Here is a 21386-nt window from a genome sequence, read left to right as displayed (position 1 = left end):
CCAAGGCTCTCCCCTTGTCTGGGCAGGGATGGGCAGGGGAGCTGAGTGCTGGTTTTGCCAGGCACACTGAGAAAGGCCAAGAGGAGGCTCTGCTGGCCCTGCAGGGCCATAACCAGCTTTGTGCCCTTTGTCTGCCCAGGCCAGGTCTCCTTCCATACACATGCAGAGCAGGCAGGTCAGGATGCTCAGGGCCCTGAGGAGATGAGGCATGGGCAGGCGAGCAGAGCCCTAGGCGAGGGGTGCAGGGCTTCCCATTTTCTGCCCACAGCTCCTGTGTGCAGCCGGGTACCTGCACCCTATGGGCTGCCCAGCACTGGTCTGCACTCTAGAACCTGCCTGGCACTGCAGCCACAGCAGGGCCTCAGTAGCCTCCTCTCTCCACAGGCGCATGGCCGAAGCTTCAGCGGCTCAGGAATATATCGACAGATGCATGTCAGACATGGAGAGAGGGATGCCCCGCTCGAACCCCTCTGAGCCCTGGGACCAACCACCATCGCGTGCGCCTCCAGAACCACAACAGCTCCATCCCAGAGCCTGCTGTGAGTCCCCTTAGGCACAACAGAGGGGGATCCCTCCTGTGGACTGAGGTCCAGAGGGAAGCCCTGATGGATTGTGCATGGCTCAGGGGGGAACCTGCACTGTCCTGCATCCTTTGTGCCCGAGCCACGCTGAGGCTTGACCTTTCTCTGATTGTTGTCAGTGCGGCCCAAGCCTGGGCAATATCCATGCCAGGATGCATGATTTTTTCAAAAGATCCCACAAAGCGTTGCTTGCGGGGGGGCCATGAGTGGGAGACAAGTCCTGGAAACTGGGGGCACGCAAGCAATGCCCATGCCAGAGAAAAGGCCAAGAGGGACAGCGAGGCTCAGGTATCTCCCGAGGGGATCTGACTCTGGCCCTTTGGGATGTACATCACCAGGGGAGGGAGAGCTGGGACTGGCACTCCCTGACGCAGGGGTGGGTTTTGTCTGTCTCGCTTAGAGGGACAGTCGGTCACCCTGCTGCTCTCCCCCATGCGCTCCCCATCTGGCCTCATGAGTTCCGCTCAGTGGAACAACTTGTCCCAGAGGGACAGAGAGTGCCTCCGGGCGGCAGCGCTAGCAAGCCTTCCTTGCAAAGGGAAGGTGGGTGAACGCATAAGAACTGGTGTGCAAATAAATGTGAAAGATCACCAGGAAGGGGGAGCAAACCTATGACACTGGGAAAACTGGATTATGCTTATCCCAGAGTGCAGGCAAAGCTGAGAGGAGCTGAGGCTGTACCCTGGGGAGAGGCTCCAGGGTGCGTTCATTTGCAGCGACTTTGGGAGTTGCCTTTGCTTCTACTGAAACCAAGGAAATGCTGCAGTCCCAGCAAGTTCGCTGAGCAAGAACATTTCCTGGTGGTGTCAGATCTCTTGTGAAAAATTATCATTCGTGTGCAGCATACAGAATTCTGCCTGCAGGTGGGGATGACAAGAAAAACCCAAATGCTGCAGATCAGCATGGATTCTGGAAGCTCTGCACAGAAGGCATCGTGGCAGTCTTGGGCTCCATGCTGCTCGGGATGGTATTTTGCTGTGTGATCCATCTGTGGAGGAAGAGAAGACGGTGAGCTTTGGAACAGGGGGGACGGGTTATGAAAATTCAGTATGAGACGGCTGCTACTGACAATGCAGCGTTTAGAGATAGGGTATTCCGTTATTAACTGGCCTCTCAATCCACGGGCACTTGTTTCTGAAACCTGTTCTTACTGTTCCGAATATGAGTTAAAAATGACCCTGGCTTGACAAGAGCAGACCCAGCAGCAGACGTAGGCAGAGCAAAATCAGGAAGAAAAACAAGGGGTGACACTGCCGTAGAAAGTGAGAAGCGCAAGAGCGACACCTCCCTAGCAGTCAACCTACCAGCAGAAATCACCTTTTAGGTGCTGCCAGACAGAGAGCCAAGGCTCTCCCCTTGTCTGGGCAGGGATGGGCAGGGGAGCTGAGTGCTGGTTTTGCCAGGCACACTGAGAAAGGCCAAGAGGAGGCTCTGCTGGCCCTGCAGGGCCATAACCAGCTTTGTGCCCTTTGTCTGCCCAGGCCAGGTCTCCTTCCATGCACATGCAGAGCAGGCAGGTCAGGATGCTCAGGGCCCTGAGGAGATGAGGCATGGGCAGGCGAGCAGAGCCCTAGGCGAGGGGTGCAGGGCTTCCCATTTTCTGCCCATAGCTCCTGTGTGCAGCCGGGTACCTGCACCCTATGGGCTGCCCAGCACTGGTCTGCACTCTAGAACCTGCCTGGCACTGCAGCCACCACAGGGCCTCAGTAGCCTCCTCTCTCCACAGGCGCATGGCCGAAGCTTCAGCGGCTCAGGAATATATCGACAGACGCATGTCAGACATGGAGAGAGGGATGCCCCGCTCGAACCCCTCTGAGCCCTGGGACCAACCACCATCGCGTGCGCCTCCAGAACCACCTCGCCAGCCACCGAGGCGCCCTGCCCGACCGCCTCCACCACGGCCCCCGTGGCTGTCCCATTCAGCTCAGAAGGTGCTTGAGAACATGCAGAGCAACGTTGATGACCCTGAGGAACCGTCCCCTCAGCCCCCAACGCCCGCACCCCGATCGAAGCTCTCAGACAGCTCCATGAGGCTCCGGATTTGGGGTACACCAGAAATACCCCATAAAGCCAAGCAATAAATAAAAACTTGGAGCAGCACAAAGGTGCCATCAGGCCGTAAGGGAGACACTCTGCTCTGGTTTAGGCTGGAATGGAGTAATTTTCTTAATTTTAATTTTGCTTAATTTTCAATTATTAATTTTTTAATTTTAAATTTTTAGTTTTAATTTTACTTGCTTTTACTACTGTATCATCTGTCAGGCAATTCCCTCTGCAAGCCTAAAATGTGTCTGGATCTTTTCAGTAACCGCAGAAGGCAACAGAGAGGAGTAAGTTTTGCCCGGGTGTCATGTGCTCCACAGCAGACGTTATTTTATTTTTAATATTAGTTTTAATATATTTCGTAGGGAAAAACAGAGAGGGAGAGGGGGCACATTCGTTCCCTTCAGAGTCCACGCTTACAGGTACCTCGGGGAGGGGACCCCGCTGCACACGGGCCCACTGGGCTGTCAGCACGGGGCAGCCTCAGGCTCCCTTCCCTCCCAGGGCTGGGGCCGTGCTGGGGAGCTGGTGTGTGAGGGCACAGAAGGCCGCCGAACACCGCGAGGTGATGCGCGCTCCTGCAGGCACCCTTCCAGCAGTGCCGGCAGCGGCGGCTTCAGCGGCGGCAGCGGCGGCTTTAGCAGCGGCACCTGCTTTAGCGGCGGCAGCGACGTTAGGGGCTGTCAGCGGCTTTAGCGACGGCAGTGCCGGTAGCAGAGCTGGGGCGTTAGCGGCGGCAGTGCCGACACCTGCCCGGTTAGCGGCGGCGGCATGGTGCAGCTCCGGGGAGGCTTGGTCCACCGCGTCGTCGTTACCCTTCTGGTGATCCTGCGAGCCCGGCGTGTCGGGGCTCGTCCGTGGCAAGCACGGGGATTAGGTAGGTAGGCAGGCAGGCAGGCAAGGGCCAGCACCCAGCCCCGGCAGTACGCACTGCACTGCTCGCCGTGGGACTGGGCTGCGTCAGGCGCAGCCAGCTCCACTGGCAGCGAGAGGCACGGACTGCAGCCACTGCGGGGACGTTTCCAGAGGAGTGGAGGGACCCCAAGCCGCACCTAGAGCCAGCCTTGTGCAGCCCTGTCGCAGGAAAAGCTTCCTAGGTTAAACGAAGCAGATAACGACATCTGATGGGAATGTGCTTGATTACAGCTGTGCCTGTAGCCGGTGGCCACCCGATTTGGCGAAATCCTGCCCCAGATCCTGTCCCGGAGCCTCAGGGCAATCCCGCAGGTGTGTCATTTCAATGCGTGAGCATTTAGGTTCTAATCATGCCAAATTTACTTGATATTTTCTTGGCTGGTGCTTAAGACATGCAGCAGAGCAGAGAGAGAACGGGTTAGGTTCAGCAAAGTGCCTTGGAGCATTCTGCCTTGCAAAGCATTCCTTCCCAGCCTCTCTGACTCTGCACTACTTCCAATACAAAGCAGACGTAGGCAGAGCAAAATCAGGAAGAAAAACAAGGGGTGACACTGCCGTAGAAAGCGAGATGCGCAACAGCGACACCTCCCTAGCAGTGAATCTACCAGCAGAAATCACCTTTTAGGCGCTGCCAGACAGAGAGCCAAGGCTCTCCCCTTGTCTGGGCAGGGATGGGCAGGGGAGCTGAGTGCTGGTTTTGCCAGGCACACTGAGAAAGGCCAAGAGGAGGCTCTGCTGGCCCTGCAGGGCCATAACCAGCTTTGTGCCCTTTGTCTGCCCAGGCCAGGTCTCCTTCCATGCACATGCAGAGCAGGCAGGTCAGGATGCTCAGGGCCCTGAGGAGATGAGGCATGGGCAGGCGAGCAGAGCCCTAGGCGAGGGGTGCAGGGCTTCCCATTTTCTGCCCATAGCTCCTGTGTGCAGCCGGGTACCTGCACCCTATGGGCTGCCCAGCACTGGTCTGCACTCTAGAACCTGCCTGGCACTGCAGCCACAGCAGGGCCTCAGTAGCCTCCTCTCTCCACAGGCGCATGGCCGAAGCTTCAGCGGCTCAGGAATATATCGACAGACGCATGTCAGACATGGAGAGAGGGATGCCCCGCTCGAACCCCTCTGAGCCCTGGGACCAACCACCATCGCGTGCGCCTCCAGAACCACAACAGCTCCATCCCAGAGCCTGCTGTGAGTCCCCTTAGGCACAACAGAGGGGGATCCCTCCTGTGGACTGAGGTCCAGAGGGAAGCCCTGATGGATTGTGCATGGCTCAGGGGGGAACCTGCACTGTCCTGCATCCTTTGTGCCCGAGCCACGCTGAGGCTTGACCTTTCTCTGATTGTTGTCAGTGCGGCCCAAGCCTGGGCAATATCCATGCCAGGATGCATGATTTTTTCAAAAGATCCCACAAAGCGTTGCTTGCAGGGGGGCCATGAGTGGGAGACAAGTCCTGGAAACTGGGGGCACGCAAGCAATGCCCATGCCAGAGAAAAGGCCAAGAGGGACAGCGAGGCTCAGGTATCTCCCGAGGGGATCTGACTCTGGCCCTTTGGGATGTACATCACCAGGGGAGGGAGAGCTGGGACTGGCACTCCCTGACGCAGGGGTGGGTTTTGTCTGTCTCGCTTAGAGGGGCAGTCGGTCGCCCTGCTGCTCTCCCCCATGCGCTCCCCATCTGGCCTCATGAGTTACGCTCAGTGGAACAACTTGTCCCAGAGGGACAGAGAGTGCCTCCGGGCGGCAGCGCTAGCAAGCCTTCCTTGCAAAGGGAAGGTGGGTGAACGCATAAGAACTGGTGTGCAAATAAATGTGAAAGATCACCAGGAAGGGGGAGCAAACCTATGACACTGGGAAAACTGGATTATGCTTATCCCAGAGTGCAGGCAAAGCTGAGAGGAGCTGAGGCTGTACCCTGGGGAGAGGCTCCAGGGTGCGTTCATTTGCAGCGACTTTGGGAGTTGCCTTTGCTTCTACTGAAACCAAGGAAATGCTGCAGTCCCAGCAAGTTCGCTGAGCAAGAACATTTCCTGGTGGTGTCAGATCTCTTGTGAAAAATTATCATTCGTGTGCAGCATACAGAATTCTGCCTGCAGGTGGGGATGACAAGAAAAACCCAAATGCTGCAGATCAGCATGGATTCTGGAAGCTCTGCACAGAAGGCATCGTGGCAGTCTTGGGCTCCATGCTGCTCGGGATGGTATTTTGCTGTGTGATCCATCTGTGGTGAAAGAGAAGACAGTGAGCTTTGGAACAGGGGGGACGGGTTATGAAAATTCAGTATGAGACGGCTGCTACTGACAATGCAGCGTTTAGAGATAGGGTATTCCGTTATTAACTGGCCTCTCAATCCACGGGCACTTGTTTCTGAAACCTGTTCTTACTGTTCCGAATATGAGTTAAAAATGACCCTGGCTTGACAAGAGCAGACCCAGCAGCAGACGTAGGCAGAGCAAAATCAGGAAGAAAAACAAGGGGTGACACTGCCGTAGAAAGTGAGAAGCGCAAGAGCGACACCTCCCTAGCAGTCAACCTACCAGCAGAAATCACCTTTGAGGTGCTGCCGGACAGAGAGCCAAGGCTCTCCCCTTGCCTGGCAGGGATGTGCAAGGGAGCTGAGTGCTGGTTTTGCCAGGCACACTGAGAAAGGCCAAGAGGAGGCTCTGCTGGCCCTGCAGGGCCATAACCAGCTTTGTGCCCTTTGTCTGCCCAGGTGTCCTGGGTTGAGCAGCAGCAGTCATTCTTCTCCTTCTTAGGAGCTAGTACAGTGCTGTGTTTTGATCTTTTGGCCTTGGAACAGTGGTGATAACGCCGATGTTTTCAGTTGCTGCTCGAATGTTTGGTCTGGCCAAGGACTTTCTGAGCCTCATGCTCTGCCAGGGAGGAGGGGAGGCCGGGAGGAAGTAGAGACAGGACACCTGACCCAAACTAGCCAAAGAGGTATTCCATACCACAGCACGTCATGCCCAGGAGGTAACTTGGAGTGAGCCGGAAGGGGTAGAGGGACTGCAGGGTTGGACGAGGTATTGGTCGGTGCTCGGCTGGGGGGAGTGGGGGCGAGTTATTGGTCAGCTGGTGTTGAGGTGTTGTATTCTTTCCTCTTGTTATTTCCTTTAGCACTATTATTATTGGTGGTAGCAGCAGTAATTTGTGTTATACCTTAGTTACTAAACTGTTCTTATCTCAACCCGTGGGAGTTGCATTCTTTTCGATTCTCCTCTCCGTCCCTCCAGGAGCAGGGGGAGGGCAAGAAGGGGGGGGAGTGAGTGGACGAGGTTTGTGGTTGGGTTTAAACCACGACACCAGGCCAGGTCTCCTTCCATGCACATGCAGAGCAGGCAGGTCAGGATGCTCAGGGCCCTGAGGAGATGAGGCGTGGGCAGGTGAGCAGAGCCCTAGGCGAGGGGTGCAGGGCTTCCCATTTTCTGCCCACAGCTCCTGTGTGCAGCCGGGTACCTGCACCCTATGGGCTGCCCAGGGCCGTTCTGCACTCTAGAACCTGCCTGGCACTGCAGCCACAGCAGGGCCTCAGTAGCCTCCTCTCTCCACAGGCGCATGGCCGAAGCATGATGCAACAGTACAGGTGAGCAGAGCAGCCAAACATGAGCAGTGTTTGCTGGTGCTTACGGCACCTTCAAAGTACTGTCTCTGGCGTCAGAGAAGCAGGTCCAATCTACTGCAGTTTTGCTTGCTTTTATTGCTGTATCCGCTGTCAGGCAATTCCCTCTGCAAGCCTAAAATGTGTCTGGATCTTTTCAGTAACAGCAGAAGACAACAGAGAGGAGTAAGTTTTGCCTGGGTGTCATGTGCTCCACAGCAGAAGTTATTTTCTTTTTAATATTAGTTTTAAAATATTTCATAGGGAAAAACAGAGAGGGAGAGGGGGCACATTCGTTCCCTTCAGAGTCCACGCTTACAGGTACGTCGGGGAGGGGACCCCGCTGCACACGGGCCCGCTGGGCTGTCAGCACGGGGCAGCCTCAGGCTCCCTTCCCTCCCAGGGCTGGGGCCGTGCTGGGGAGCTGGTGTGTGAGGGCACAGAAGGCCGCCGAACACCGCGAGGTGATGCGCGCTCCTGCAGGCACCCTGCCAGCAGTGCCGGCAGCGGCGGCTTCAGCGGCGGCAGCGGCGGCTTTAGCAGCGGCACCTGCTTTAGCGGCGGCAGCGACGTTAGGGGCTGTCAGCGCCTTTAGCGACGGCAGTGCCGGTAGCAGAGCTGGGGCGTTAGCGGCGGCAGTGCCGACACCTGCCCGGTTAGCGGCGGCGGCATGGTGCAGCTCCGGGGAGGCTTGGTCCACCGCGTCGTCGTTACCCTTCTGGTGATCCTGCGAGCCCGGCATGTCGGGGCTCGTCCGTGGCAAGCACGGGGATTAGGTAGGTAGGCAGGCAGGCAGGCAAGGGCCAGCACCCAGCCCCGGCAGTACGCACTGCACTGCTCGCCGTGGGACTGGGCTGCGTCAGGCGCAGCCAGCTCCACTGGCAGCGAGAGGCACGGACTGCAGCCACTGCGGGGACGTTTCCAGAGGAGTGGAGGGACCCCAAGCCGCACCTAGAGCCAGCCTTGTGCAGCCCTGTCGCAGGAAAAGCTTCCTAGGTTAAACGAAGCAGATAACGACATCTGATGGGAATGTGCTTGATTACAGCTGTGCCTGTAGCCGGTGGCCACCCGATTTGGCGAAATCCTGCCCCAGATCCTGTCCCGGAGCCTCAGGGCAATCCCGCAGGTGTGTCATTTCAATGCGTGAGCATTTAGGTTCTAATCATGCCAAATTTACTTGATATTTTCTTGGCTGGTGCTTAAGACATGCAGCAGAGCAGAGAGAGAACGGGTTAGGTTCAGCAAAGTGCCTTGGAGCATTCTGCCTTGCAAAGCATTCCTTCCCAGCCTCTCTGACTCTGCACTACTTCCAATACAAAGCAGACGTAGGCAGAGCAAAATCAGGAAGAAAAACAAGGGGTGACACTGCCGTAGAAAGCGAGATGCGCAACAGCGACACCTCCCTAGCAGTGAATCTACCAGCAGAAATCACCTTTTAGGCGCTGCCAGACAGAGAGCCAAGGCTCTCCCCTTGTCTGGGCAGGGATGGGCAGGGGAGCTGAGTGCTGGTTTTGCCAGGCACACTGAGAAAGGCCAAGAGGAGGCTCTGCTGGCCCTGCAGGGCCATAACCAGCTTTGCGCCCTTTGTCTGCCCAGGCCAGGTCTCCTTCCATGCACATGCAGAGCAGGCAGGTCAGGATGCTCAGGGCCCTGAGGAGATGAGGCATGGGCAGGCGAGCAGAGCCCTAGGCGAGGGGTGCAGGGCTTCCCATTTTCTGCCCATAGCTCCTGTGTGCAGCCGGGTACCTGCACCCTATGGGCTGCCCAGCACTGGTCTGCACTCTAGAACCTGCCTGGCACTGCAGCCACAGCAGGGCCTCAGTAGCCTCCTCTCTCCACAGGCGCATGGCCGAAGCTTCAGCGGCTCAGGAATATATCGACAGACGCATGTCAGACATGGAGAGAGGGATGCCCCGCTCGAACCCCTCTGAGCCCTGGGACCAACCACCATCGCGTGCGCCTCCAGAACCACAACAGCTCCATCCCAGAGCCTGCTGTGAGTCCCCTTAGGCACAACAGAGGGGGATCCCTCCTGTGGACTGAGGTCCAGAGGGAAGCCCTGATGGATTGTGCATGGCTCAGGGGGGAACCTGCACTGTCCTGCATCCTTTGTGCCCGAGCCACGCTGAGGCTTGACCTTTCTCTGATTGTTGTCAGTGCGGCCCAAGCCTGGGCAATATCCATGCCAGGATGCATGATTTTTTCAAAAGATCCCACAAAGCGTTGCTTGCGGGGGGGCCATGAGTGGGAGACAAGTCCTGGAAACTGGGGGCACGCAAGCAATGCCCATGCCAGAGAAAAGGCCAAGAGGGACAGCGAGGCTCAGGTATCTCCCGAGGGGATCTGACTCTGGCCCTTTGGGATGTACATCACCAGGGGAGGGAGAGCTGGGACTGGCACTCCCTGACGCAGGGGTGGGTTTTGTCTGTCTCGCTTAGAGGGACAGTCGGTCACCCTGCTGCTCTCCCCCATGCGCTCCCCATCTGGCCTCATGAGTTACGCTCAGTGGAACAACTTGTCCCAGAGGGACAGAGAGTGCCTCCGGGCGGCAGCGCTAGCAAGCCTTCCTTGCAAAGGGAAGGTGGGTGAACGCATAAGAACTGGTGTGCAAATAAATGTGAAAGATCACCAGAAGGGGGAGCAAACCTATGACACTGGGAAAACTGGATTATGCTTATCCCAGAGTGCAGGCAAAGCTGAGAGGAGCTGAGGCTGTACCCTGGGGAGAGTCTCCAGGGTGCGTTCATTTGCAGCGACTTTGGGAGTTGCCTTTGCTTCTACTGAAACCAAGGAAATGCTGCAGTCCCAGCAAGTTCGCTGAGCAAGAACATTTCCTGGTGGTGTCAGATCTCTTGTGAAAAATTATCATTCGTGTGCAGCATACAGAATTCTGCCTGCAGGTGGGGATGACAAGAAAAACCCAAATGCTGCAGATCAGCATGGATTCTGGAAGCTCTGCACAGAAGGCATCGTGGCAGTCTTGGGCTCCATGCTGCTCGGGATGGTATTTTGCTGTGTGATCCATCTGTGGAGAAAGAGAAGACGGTGAGCTTTGGAGCAGGGGGGACGGGTTATGAAAATTCAGTATGAGACGGCTGCTACTGACAATGCAGCGTTTAGAGATAGGGTATTCCGTTATTAACTGGCCTCTCAATCCACGGGCACTTGTTTCTGAAACCTGTTCTTACTGTTCCGAATATGAGTTAAAAATGACCCTGGCTTGACAAGAGCAGACCCAGCAGCAGACGTAGGCAGAGCAAAATCAGGAAGAAAAACAAGGGGTGACACTGCCGTAGAAAGTGAGAAGCGCAAGAGCGACACCTCCCTAGCAGTGAATCTACCAGCAGAAATCACCTTTGAGGTGCTGCCGGACAGAGAGCCAAGGCTCTCCCCTTGCCTGGCAGGGATGTGCAAGGGAGCTGAGTGCTGGTTTTGCCAGGCACACTGAGAAAGGCCAAGAGGAGGCTCTGCTGGCCCTGCAGGGCCATAACCAGCTTTGTGCCCTTTGTCTGCCCAGGTGTCCTGGGTTGAGCAGCAGCAGTCATTCTTCTCCTTCTTAGGAGCTAGTACAGTGCTGTGTTTTGATCTTTTGGCCTTGGAACAGTGGTGATAACGCCGATGTTTTCAGTTGCTGCTCGAATGTTTGGTCTGGCCAAGGACTTTCTGAGCCTCATGCTCTGCCAGGGAGGAGGGGAGGCCGGGAGGAAGTAGAGACAGGACACCTGACCCAAACTAGCCAAAGAGGTATTCCATACCACAGCACGTCATGCCCAGGAGGTAACTTGGAGTGAGCCGGAAGGGGTAGAGGGACTGCAGGGTTGGACGAGGTATTGGTCGGTGCTCGGCTGGGGGGAGTGGGGGCGAGTTATTGGTCAGCTGGTGTTGAGGTGTTGTATTCTTTCCTCTTGTTATTTCCTTTAGCACTATTATTATTGGTGGTAGCAGCAGTAATTTGTGTTATACCTTAGTTACTAAACTGTTCTTATCTCAACCCGTGGGAGTTGCATTCTTTTCGATTCTCCTCTCCGTCCCTCCAGGAGCAGGGGGAGGGCAAGAAGGGGGGGGAGTGAGTGGACGAGGTTTGTGGTTGGGTTTAAACCACGACACCAGGCCAGGTCTCCTTCCATGCACATGCAGAGCAGGCAGGTCAGGATGCTCAGGGCCCTGAGGAGATGAGGCGTGGGCAGGTGAGCAGAGCCCTAGGCGAGGGGTGCAGGGCTTCCCATTTTCTGCCCACAGCTCCTGTGTGCAGCCGGGTACCTGCACCCTATGGGCTGCCCAGGGCCGTTCTGCACTCTAGAACCTGCCTGGCACTGCAGCCACAGCAGGGCCTCAGTAGCCTCCTCTCTCCACAGGCGCATGGCCGAAGCATGATGCAACAGTACAGGTGAGCAGAGCAGCCAAACATGAGCAGTGTTTGCTGGTGCTTACGGCACCTTCAAAGTACTGTCTCTGGCGTCAGAGAAGCAGGTCCAATCTACTGCAGTTTTGCTTGCTTTTATTGCTGTATCCGCTGTCAGGCAATTCCCTCTGCAAGCCTAAAATGTGTCTGGATCTTTTCAGTAACAGCAGAAGACAACAGAGAGGAGTAAGTTTTGCCTGGGTGTCATGTGCTCCACAGCAGAAGTTATTTTCTTTTTAATATTAGTTTTAAAATATTTCATAGGGAAAAACAGAGAGGGAGAGGGGGCACATTCGTTCCCTTCAGAGTCCACGCTTACAGGTACGTCGGGGAGGGGACCCCGCTGCACACGGGCCCACTGGGCTGTCAGCACGGGGCAGCCTCAGGCTCCCTTCCCTCCCAGGGCTGGGGCCGTGCTGGGGAGCTGGTGTGTGAGGGCACAGAAGGCCGCCGAACACCGCGAGGTGATGCGCGCTCCTGCAGGCACCCTGCCAGCAGTGCCGGCAGCGGCGGCTTCAGCGGCGGCAGCGGCGGCTTTAGCAGCGGCACCTGCTTTAGCGGCGGCAGCGACGTTAGGGGCTGTCAGCGCCTTTAGCGACGGCAGTGCCGGTAGCAGAGCTGGGGCGTTAGCGGCGGCAGTGCCGACACCTGCCCGGTTAGCGGCGGCGGCATGGTGCAGCTCCGGGGAGGCTTGGTCCACCGCGTCGTCGTTACCCTTCTGGTGATCCTGCGAGCCCGGCATGTCGGGGCTCGTCCGTGGCAAGCACGGGGATTAGGTAGGTAGGCAGGCAGGCAGGCAAGGGCCAGCACCCAGCCCCGGCAGTACGCACTGCACTGCTCGCCGTGGGACTGGGCTGCGTCAGGCGCAGCCAGCTCCACTGGCAGCGAGAGGCACGGACTGCAGCCACTGCGGGGACGTTTCCAGAGGAGTGGAGGGACCCCAAGCCGCACCTAGAGCCAGCCTTGTGCAGCCCTGTCGCAGGAAAAGCTTCCTAGGTTAAACGAAGCAGATAACGACATCTGATGGGAATGTGCTTGATTACAGCTGTGCCTGTAGCCGGTGGCCACCCGATTTGGCGAAATCCTGCCCCAGATCCTGTCCCGGAGCCTCAGGGCAATCCCGCAGGTGTGTCATTTCAATGCGTGAGCACTTAGGTTCTAATCATGCCAAATTTACTTGATATTTTCTTGGCTGGTGCTTAAGACATGCAGCAGAGCAGAGAGAGAACGGGTTAGGTTCAGCAAAGTGCCTTGGAGCATTCTGCCTTGCAAAGCATTCCTTCCCAGCCTCTCTGACTCTGCACTACTTCCAATACAAAGCAGACGTAGGCAGAGCAAAATCAGGAAGAAAAACAAGGGGTGACACTGCCGTAGAAAGCGAGATGCGCAACAGCGACACCTCCCTAGCAGTGAATCTACCAGCAGAAATCACCTTTTAGGCGCTGCCAGACAGAGAGCCAAGGCTCTCCCCTTGTCTGGGCAGGGATGGGCAGGGGAGCTGAGTGCTGGTTTTGCCAGGCACACTGAGAAAGGCCAAGAGGAGGCTCTGCTGGCCCTGCAGGGCCATAACCAGCTTTGCGCCCTTTGTCTGCCCAGGCCAGGTCTCCTTCCATGCACATGCAGAGCAGGCAGGTCAGGATGCTCAGGGCCCTGAGGAGATGAGGCATGGGCAGGCGAGCAGAGCCCTAGGCGAGGGGTGCAGGGCTTCCCATTTTCTGCCCATAGCTCCTGTGTGCAGCCGGGTACCTGCACCCTATGGGCTGCCCAGCACTGGTCTGCACTCTAGAACCTGCCTGGCACTGCAGCCACAGCAGGGCCTCAGTAGCCTCCTCTCTCCACAGGCGCATGGCCGAAGCTTCAGCGGCTCAGGAATATATCGACAGACGCATGTCAGACATGGAGAGAGGGATGCCCCGCTCGAACCCCTCTGAGCCCTGGGACCAACCACCATTGCGTGCGCCTCCAGAACCACAACAGCTCCATCCCAGAGCCTGCTGTGAGTCCCCTTAGGCACAACAGAGGGGGATCCCTCCTGTGGACTGAGGTCCAGAGGGAAGCCCTGATGGATTGTGCATGGCTCAGGGGGGAACCTGCACTGTCCTGCATCCTTTGTGCCCGAGCCACGCTGAGGCTTGACCTTTCTCTGATTGTTGTCAGTGCGGCCCAAGCCTGGGCAATATCCATGCCAGGATGCATGATTTTTTCAAAAGATCCCACAAAGCGTTGCTTGCGGGGGGGCCATGAGTGGGAGACAAGTCCTGGAAACTGGGGGCACGCAAGCAATGCCCATGCCAGAGAAAAGGCCAAGAGGGACAGCGAGGCTCAGGTATCTCCCGAGGGGATCTGACTCTGGCCCTTTGGGATGTACATCACCAGGGGAGGGAGAGCTGGGACTGGCACTCCCTGACGCAGGGGTGGGTTTTGTCTGTCTCGCTTAGAGGGACAGTCGGTCACCCTGCTGCTCTCCCCCATGCGCTCCCCATCTGGCCTCATGAGTTACGCTCAGTGGAACAACTTGTCCCAGAGGGACAGAGAGTGCCTCCGGGCACAGCGCTAGCAAGCCTTCCTTGCAAAGGGAAGGTGGGTGAACGCATAAGAACTGGTGTGCAAATAAATGTGAAAGATCACCAGAAGGGGGAGCAAACCTATGACACTGGGAAAACTGGATTATGCTTATCCCAGAGTGCAGGCAAAGCTGAGAGGAGCTGAGGCTGTACCCTGGGGAGAGTCTCCAGGGTGCGTTCATTTGCAGCGACTTTGGGAGTTGCCTTTGCTTCTACTGAAACCAAGGAAATGCTGCAGTCCCAGCAAGTTCGCTGAGCAAGAACATTTCCTGGTGGTGTCAGATCTCTTGTGAAAAATTATCATTCGTGTGCAGCATACAGAATTCTGCCTGCAGGTGGGGATGACAAGAAAAACCCAAATGCTGCAGATCAGCATGGATTCTGGAAGCTCTGCACAGAAGGCATCGTGGCAGTCTTGGGCTCCATGCTGCTCGGGATGGTATTTTGCTGTGTGATCCATCTGTGGAGGAAGAGAAGACGGTGAGCTTTGGAGCAGGGGGGACGGGTTATGAAAATTCAGTATGAGACGGCTGCTACTGACAATGCAGCGTTTAGAGATAGGGTATTCCGTTATTAACTGGCCTCTCAATCCACGGGCACTTGTTTCTGAAACCTGTTCTTACTGTTCCGAATATGAGTTAAAAATGACCCTGGCTTGACAAGAGCAGACCCAGCAGCAGACGTAGGCAGAGCAAAATCAGGAAGAAAAACAAGGGGTGACACTGCCGTAGAAAGTGAGAAGCGCAAGAGCGACACCTCCCTAGCAGTCAACCTACCAGCAGAAATCACCTTTGAGGTGCTGCCGGACAGAGAGCCAAGGCTCTCCCCTTGCCTGGCAGGGATGTGCAAGGGAGCTGAGTGCTGGTTTTGCCAGGCACACTGAGAAAGGCCAAGAGGAGGCTCTGCTGGCCCTGCAGGGCCATAACCAGCTTTGTGCCCTTTGTCTGCCCAGGTGTCCTGGGTTGAGCAGCAGCAGTCATTCTTCTCCTTCTTAGGAGCTAGTACAGTGCTGTGTTTTGATCTTTTGGCCTTGGAACAGTGGTGATAACGCCGATGTTTTCAGTTGCTGCTCGAATGTTTGGTCTGGCCAAGGACTTTCTGAGCCTCATGCTCTGCCAGGGAGGAGGGGAGGCCGGGAGGAAGTAGAGACAGGACACCTGACCCAAACTAGCCAAAGAGGTATTCCATACCACAGCACGTCATGCCCAGGAGGTAACTTGGAGTGAGCCGGAAGGGGTAGAGGGACTGCAGGGTTGGACGAGGTATTGGTCGGTGCTCGGCTGGGGGGAGTGGGGGCGAGTTATTGGTCAGCTGGTGTTGAGGTGTTGTATTCTTTCCTCTTGTTATTTCCTTTAGCACTATTATTATTGGTGGTAGCAGTAGTGATTTGTGTTATACCTTAGTTACTAAACTGTTCTTATCTCAACCCGTGGGAGTTGCATTCTTTTCGATTCTCCTCTCCGTCCCTCCAGGAGCAGGGGGAGGGCAAGAAGGGGGGGGAGTGAGTGGACGAGGTTTGTGGTTGGGTTTAAACCACGACAGTTTTTTTTTTTGGCGCCCAACGTGGGGCACGAAGGGTTGAGATAACGACGGAGATGATCAGATTAATAGTCGTCACAGTGCTGATTTATTGGCTCTCAAAGTTGTTTCTCTTGCTCTCAGCGCTTCAGAATGTAGTACATTACATAGAGCCGGTATTCCCTGTGTTCGTGTTTATCAAGTGTGGGGCTTGGGCTAAGGTTTTTGTTTCACTGTACTTTATGGCAATGGCTTGTAATTCGGTTGGGCTCCAGCAGCAGGGAGAGATGGACGTGGCCGTGGACTTGTACCCGGCCGTCCCGCTGCTCTTCACCGCCCTGGCCCTTGTCCTCGCCTCCGTCTTTGTGAAGCTGCGGGGAGCCGAGGGGGAGCGGCCCCGGGAGCCGGCGGCGGCCGAAGCGGCCCGGGAGAGCGGCCCCGGGGACCAGGCGGCGGCGGGAGCGGGGCCGGAGGCCGGGAAGGAGGCGGCTGCTGAGCAGCGGGAGGAGGCGGCCGAGGAGCCGAGCCCCGCGGAGGAGCCGAGCCCCGCGGAGGAGCCGAGCCCCGCGGAGGAGCCGAGCCCCTCGGCCGAGCCCAGTCCCGCGGCGGCCGAGAGCGTCCCCCGGCAGCCGCCCGCCGAGCCCCAGGAGGATGCAGGGGCCCAGGCAGCATTTCCCAGCAAGGCAGAGGAGGAAGAGCTGCACCCAGGGAAAGAGACGCTGGAGGTGGGAGAGCCGGCAAGCACAGCAGCTGCAACAGCCCCAGGGACAAGTACAGCAGCATCACTGGAGAGTTCTGAAGGGTTTGAATGGCCTTTGGGTACCCTTGGGACCTGCCTGCTGATTGCAATGGGGATCAGCAAGTTGGCACACACACAGAGCGTGTTCTACCCACGGCCATTTTGTCTGATCTCAGAAGTTAAGCAGAGTCGGGTTTGCTTCTTGTCTGGGGTTAGACAACAATATGGGAGGACCAAAAGATCTTCCCCAAGGCTGGACAGTCATGAGTGGCAGGGTGTGTGGGACAGTATGAGCCAGTATCTAGTCCACTGGACCCCTCCAGTGCTTTGGAAGCATAGGAGATGGAAGGCAGCTGTACGGAGTCCCCAGCAACAAGCTGCAGAAATTGCTGAAGGGGACAGTGAATTATTTTGAGCCTGGTGGGCCCATGGCACTTCAGGCCATCAGGGCAGAGATGCAACATAGAGATGGACTCATGATCGAGGGGTGGACTTAGCAATGGGCACTATTGCCCAGGTTATTCACGAGTGTGAACACTGCACACAGCCTCTCCTGCTCTGAGAGACTGTAACAAGAGATGAAGCCTGACATCATGGACCGAATGGACTCAGCAGCTTTATAGGTCCATGCACTAAGAAATGATGTTTTTCTCTGTGTATATGTAGATGTATATATATATGTAAGAGTGATGGGATATTGAAGATGTGGGATCTGAGCATGACGTGAATGGTATGGAATAAGGGGTGGATAATGTCCTGGGTTGAGCAGCAGCAGTCATTCTTCTCCTTCTTAGGAGCTAGTACAGTGCTGTGTTTTGATCTTTTGGCCTTGGAACAGTGGTGATAACGCCGATGTTTTCAGTTGCTGCTCGAATGTTTGGTCTGGCCAAGGACTTTCTGAGCCTCATGCTCTGCCAGGGAGGAGGGGAGGCCGGGAGGAAGTAGAGACAGGACACCTGACCCAAACTAGCCAAAGAGGTATTCCATACCACAGCACGTCATGCCCAGGAGGTAACTTGGAGTGAGCCGGAAGGGGTAGAGGGACTGCAGGGTTGGACGAGGTATTGGTCGGTGCTCGGCTGGGGGGAGTGGGGGCGAGTTATTGGTCAGCTGGTGTTGAGGTGTTGTATTCTTTCCTCTTGTTATTTCCTTTAGCACTATTATTATTGGTGGTAGCAGCAGTAATTTGTGTTATACCTTAGTTACTAAACTGTTCTTATCTCAACCCGTGGGAGTTGCATTCTTTTCGATTCTCCTCTCCGTCCCTCCAGGAGCAGGGGGAGGGCAAGAAGGGGGGGGAGTGAGTGGACGAGGTTTGTGGTTGGGTTTAAACCACGACACCAGGCCAGGTCTCCTTCCATGCACATGCAGAGCAGGCAGGTCAGGATGCTCAGGGCCCTGAGGAGATGAGGCGTGGGCAGGTGAGCAGAGCCCTAGGCGAGGGGTGCAGGGCTTCCCATTTTCTGCCCACAGCTCCTGTGTGCAGCCGGGTACCTGCACCCTATGGGCTGCCCAGGGCCGTTCTGCACTCTAGAACCTGCCTGGCACTGCAGCCACAGCAGGGCCTCAGTAGCCTCCTCTCTCCACAGGCGCATGGCCGAAGCATGATGCAACAGTACAGGTGAGCAGAGCAGCCAAACATGAGCAGTGTTTGCTGGTGCTTACGGCACCTTCAAAGTACTGTCTCTGGCGTCAGAGAAGCAGGTCCAATCTACTGCAGTTTTGCTTGCTTTTATTGCTGTATCCGCTGTCAGGCAATTCCCTCTGCAAGCCTAAAATGTGTCTGGATCTTTTCAGTAACAGCAGAAGACAACAGAGAGGAGTAAGTTTTGCCTGGGTGTCATGTGCTCCACAGCAGAAGTTATTTTCTTTTTAATATTAGTTTTAAAATATTTCATAGGGAAAAACAGAGAGGGAGAGGGGGCACATTCGTTCCCTTCAGAGTCCACGCTTACAGGTACGTCGGGGAGGGGACCCCGCTGCACACGGGCCCACTGGGCTGTCAGCACGGGGCAGCCTCAGGCTCCCTTCCCTCCCAGGGCTGGGGCCGTGCTGGGGAGCTGGTGTGTGAGGGCACAGAAGGCCGCCGAACACCGCGAGGTGATGCGCGCTCCTGCAGGCACCCTGCCAGCAGTGCCGGCAGCGGCGGCTTCAGCGGCGGCAGCGGCGGCTTTAGCAGCGGCACCTGCTTTAGCGGCGGCAGCGACGTTAGGGGCTGTCAGCGCCTTTAGCGACGGCAGTGCCGGTAGCAGAGCTGGGGCGTTAGCGGCGGCAGTGCCGACACCTGCCCGGTTAGCGGCGGCGGCATGGTGCAGCTCCGGGGAGGCTTGGTCCACCGCGTCGTCGTTACCCTTCTGGTGATCCTGCGAGCCCGGCATGTCGGGGCTCGTCCGTGGCAAGCACGGGGATTAGGTAGGTAGGCAGGCAGGCAGGCAAGGGCCAGCACCCAGCCCCGGCAGTACGCACTGCACTGCTCGCCGTGGGACTGGGCTGCGTCAGGCGCAGCCAGCTCCACTGGCAGCGAGAGGCACGGACTGCAGCCACTGCGGGGACGTTTCCAGAGGAGTGGAGGGACCCCAAGCCGCACCTAGAGCCAGCCTTGTGCAGCCCTGTCGCAGGAAAAGCTTCCTAGGTTAAACGAAGCAGATAACGACATCTGATGGGAATGTGCTTGATTACAGCTGTGCCTGTAGCCGGTGGCCACCCGATTTGGCGAAATCCTGCCCCAGATCCTGTCCCGGAGCCTCAGGGCAATCCCGCAGGTGTGTCATTTCAATGCGTGAGCACTTAGGTTCTAATCATGCCAAATTTACTTGATATTTTCTTGGCTGGTGCTTAAGACATGCAGCAGAGCAGAGAGAGAACGGGTTAGGTTCAGCAAAGTGCCTTGGAGCATTCTGCCTTGCAAAGCATTCCTTCCCAGCCTCTCTGACTCTGCACTACTTCCAATACAAAGCAGACGTAGGCAGAGCAAAATCAGGAAGAAAAACAAGGGGTGACACTGCCGTAGAAAGCGAGATGCGCAACAGCGACACCTCCCTAGCAGTGAATCTACCAGCAGAAATCACCTTTTAGGCGCTGCCAGACAGAGAGCCAAGGCTCTCCCCTTGTCTGGGCAGGGATGGGCAGGGGAGCTGAGTGCTGGTTTTGCCAGGCACACTGAGAAAGGCCAAGAGGAGGCTCTGCTGGCCCTGCAGGGCCATAACCAGCTTTGCGCCCTTTGTCTGCCCAGGCCAGGTCTCCTTCCATGCACATGCAGAGCAGGCAGGTCAGGATGCTCAGGGCCCTGAGGAGATGAGGCATGGGCAGGCGAGCAGAGCCCTAGGCGAGGGGTGCAGGGCTTCCCATTTTCTGCCCATAGCTCCTGTGTGCAGCCGGGTACCTGCACCCTATGGGCTGCCCAGCACTGGTCTGCACTCTAGAACCTGCCTGGCACTGCAGCCACAGCAGGGCCTCAGTAGCCTCCTCTCTCCACAGGCGCATGGCCGAAGCTTCAGCGGCTCAGGAATATATCGACAGACGCATGTCAGACATGGAGAGAGGGATGCCCCGCTCGAACCCCTCTGAGCCCTGGGACCAACCACCATTGCGTGCGCCTCCAGAACCACAACAGCTCCATCCCAGAGCCTGCTGTGAGTCCCCTTAGGCACAACAGAGGGGGATCCCTCCTGTGGACTGAGGTCCAGAGGGAAGCCCTGATGGATTGTGCATGGCTCAGGGGGGAACCTGCACTGTCCTGCATCCTTTGTGCCCGAGCCACGCTGAGGCTTGACCTTTCTCTGATTGTTGTCAGTGCGGCCCAAGCCTGGGCAATATCCATGCCAGGATGCATGATTTTTTCAAAAGATCCCACAAAGCGTTGCTTGCGGGGGGGCCATGAGTGGGAGACAAGTCCTGGAAACTGGGGGCACGCAAGCAATGCCCATGCCAGAGAAAAGGCCAAGAGGGACAGCGAGGCTCAGGTATCTCCCGAGGGGATCTGACTCTGGCCCTTTGGGATGTACATCACCAGGGGAGGGAGAGCTGGGACTGGCACTCCCTGACGCAGGGGTGGGTTTTGTCTGTCTCGCTTAGAGGGACAGTCGGTCACCCTGCTGCTCTCCCCCATGCGCTCCCCATCTGGCCTCATGAGTTACGCTCAGTGGAACAACTTGTCCCAGAGGGACAGAGAGTGCCTCCGGGCACAGCGCTAGCAAGCCTTCCTTGCAAAGGGAAGGTGGGTGAACGCATAAGAACTGGTGTGCAAATAAATGTGAAAGATCACCAGAAGGGGGAGCAAACCTATGACACTGGGAAAACTGGATTATGCTTATCCCAGAGTGCAGGCAAAGCTGAGAGGAGCTGAGGCTGTACCCTGGGGAGAGTCTCCAGGGTGCGTTCATTTGCAGCGACTTTGGGAGTTGCCTTTGCTTCTACTGAAACCAAGGAAATGCTGCAGTCCCAGCAAGTTCGCTGAGCAAGAACATTTCCTGGTGGTGTCAGATCTCTTGTGAAAAATTATCATTCGTGTGCAGCATACAGAATTCTGCCTGCAGGTGGGGATGACAAGAAAAACCCAAATGCTGCAGATCAGCATGGATTCTGGAAGCTCTGCACAGAAGGCATCGTGGCAGTCTTGGGCTCCATGCTGCTCGGGATGGTATTTTGCTGTGTGATCCATCTGTGGAGGAAGAGAAGACGGTGAGCTTTGGAGCAGGGGGGACGGGTTATGAAAATTCAGTATGAGACGGCTGCTACTGACAATGCAGCGTTTAGAGATAGGGTATTCCGTTATTAACTGGCCTCTCAATCCACGGGCACTTGTTTCTGAAACCTGTTCTTACTGTTCCGAATATGAGTTAAAAATGACCCTGGCTTGACAAGAGCAGACCCAGCAGCAGACGTAGGCAGAGCAAAATCAGGAAGAAAAACAAGGGGTGACACTGCCGTAGAAAGTGAGAAGCGCAAGAGCGACACCTCCCTAGCAGTCAACCTACCAGCAGAAATCACCTTTGAGGTGCTGCCGGACAGAGAGCCAAGGCTCTCCCCTTGCCTG

The sequence above is a fragment of the Lathamus discolor genome, chromosome 3 (assembly GCF_037157495.1).
Source record: "Lathamus discolor isolate bLatDis1 chromosome 3, bLatDis1.hap1, whole genome shotgun sequence".
NCBI lineage: Eukaryota > Metazoa > Chordata > Aves > Psittaciformes > Psittacidae > Lathamus > Lathamus discolor.
This window is presented reverse-complemented; position numbering follows the sequence as displayed.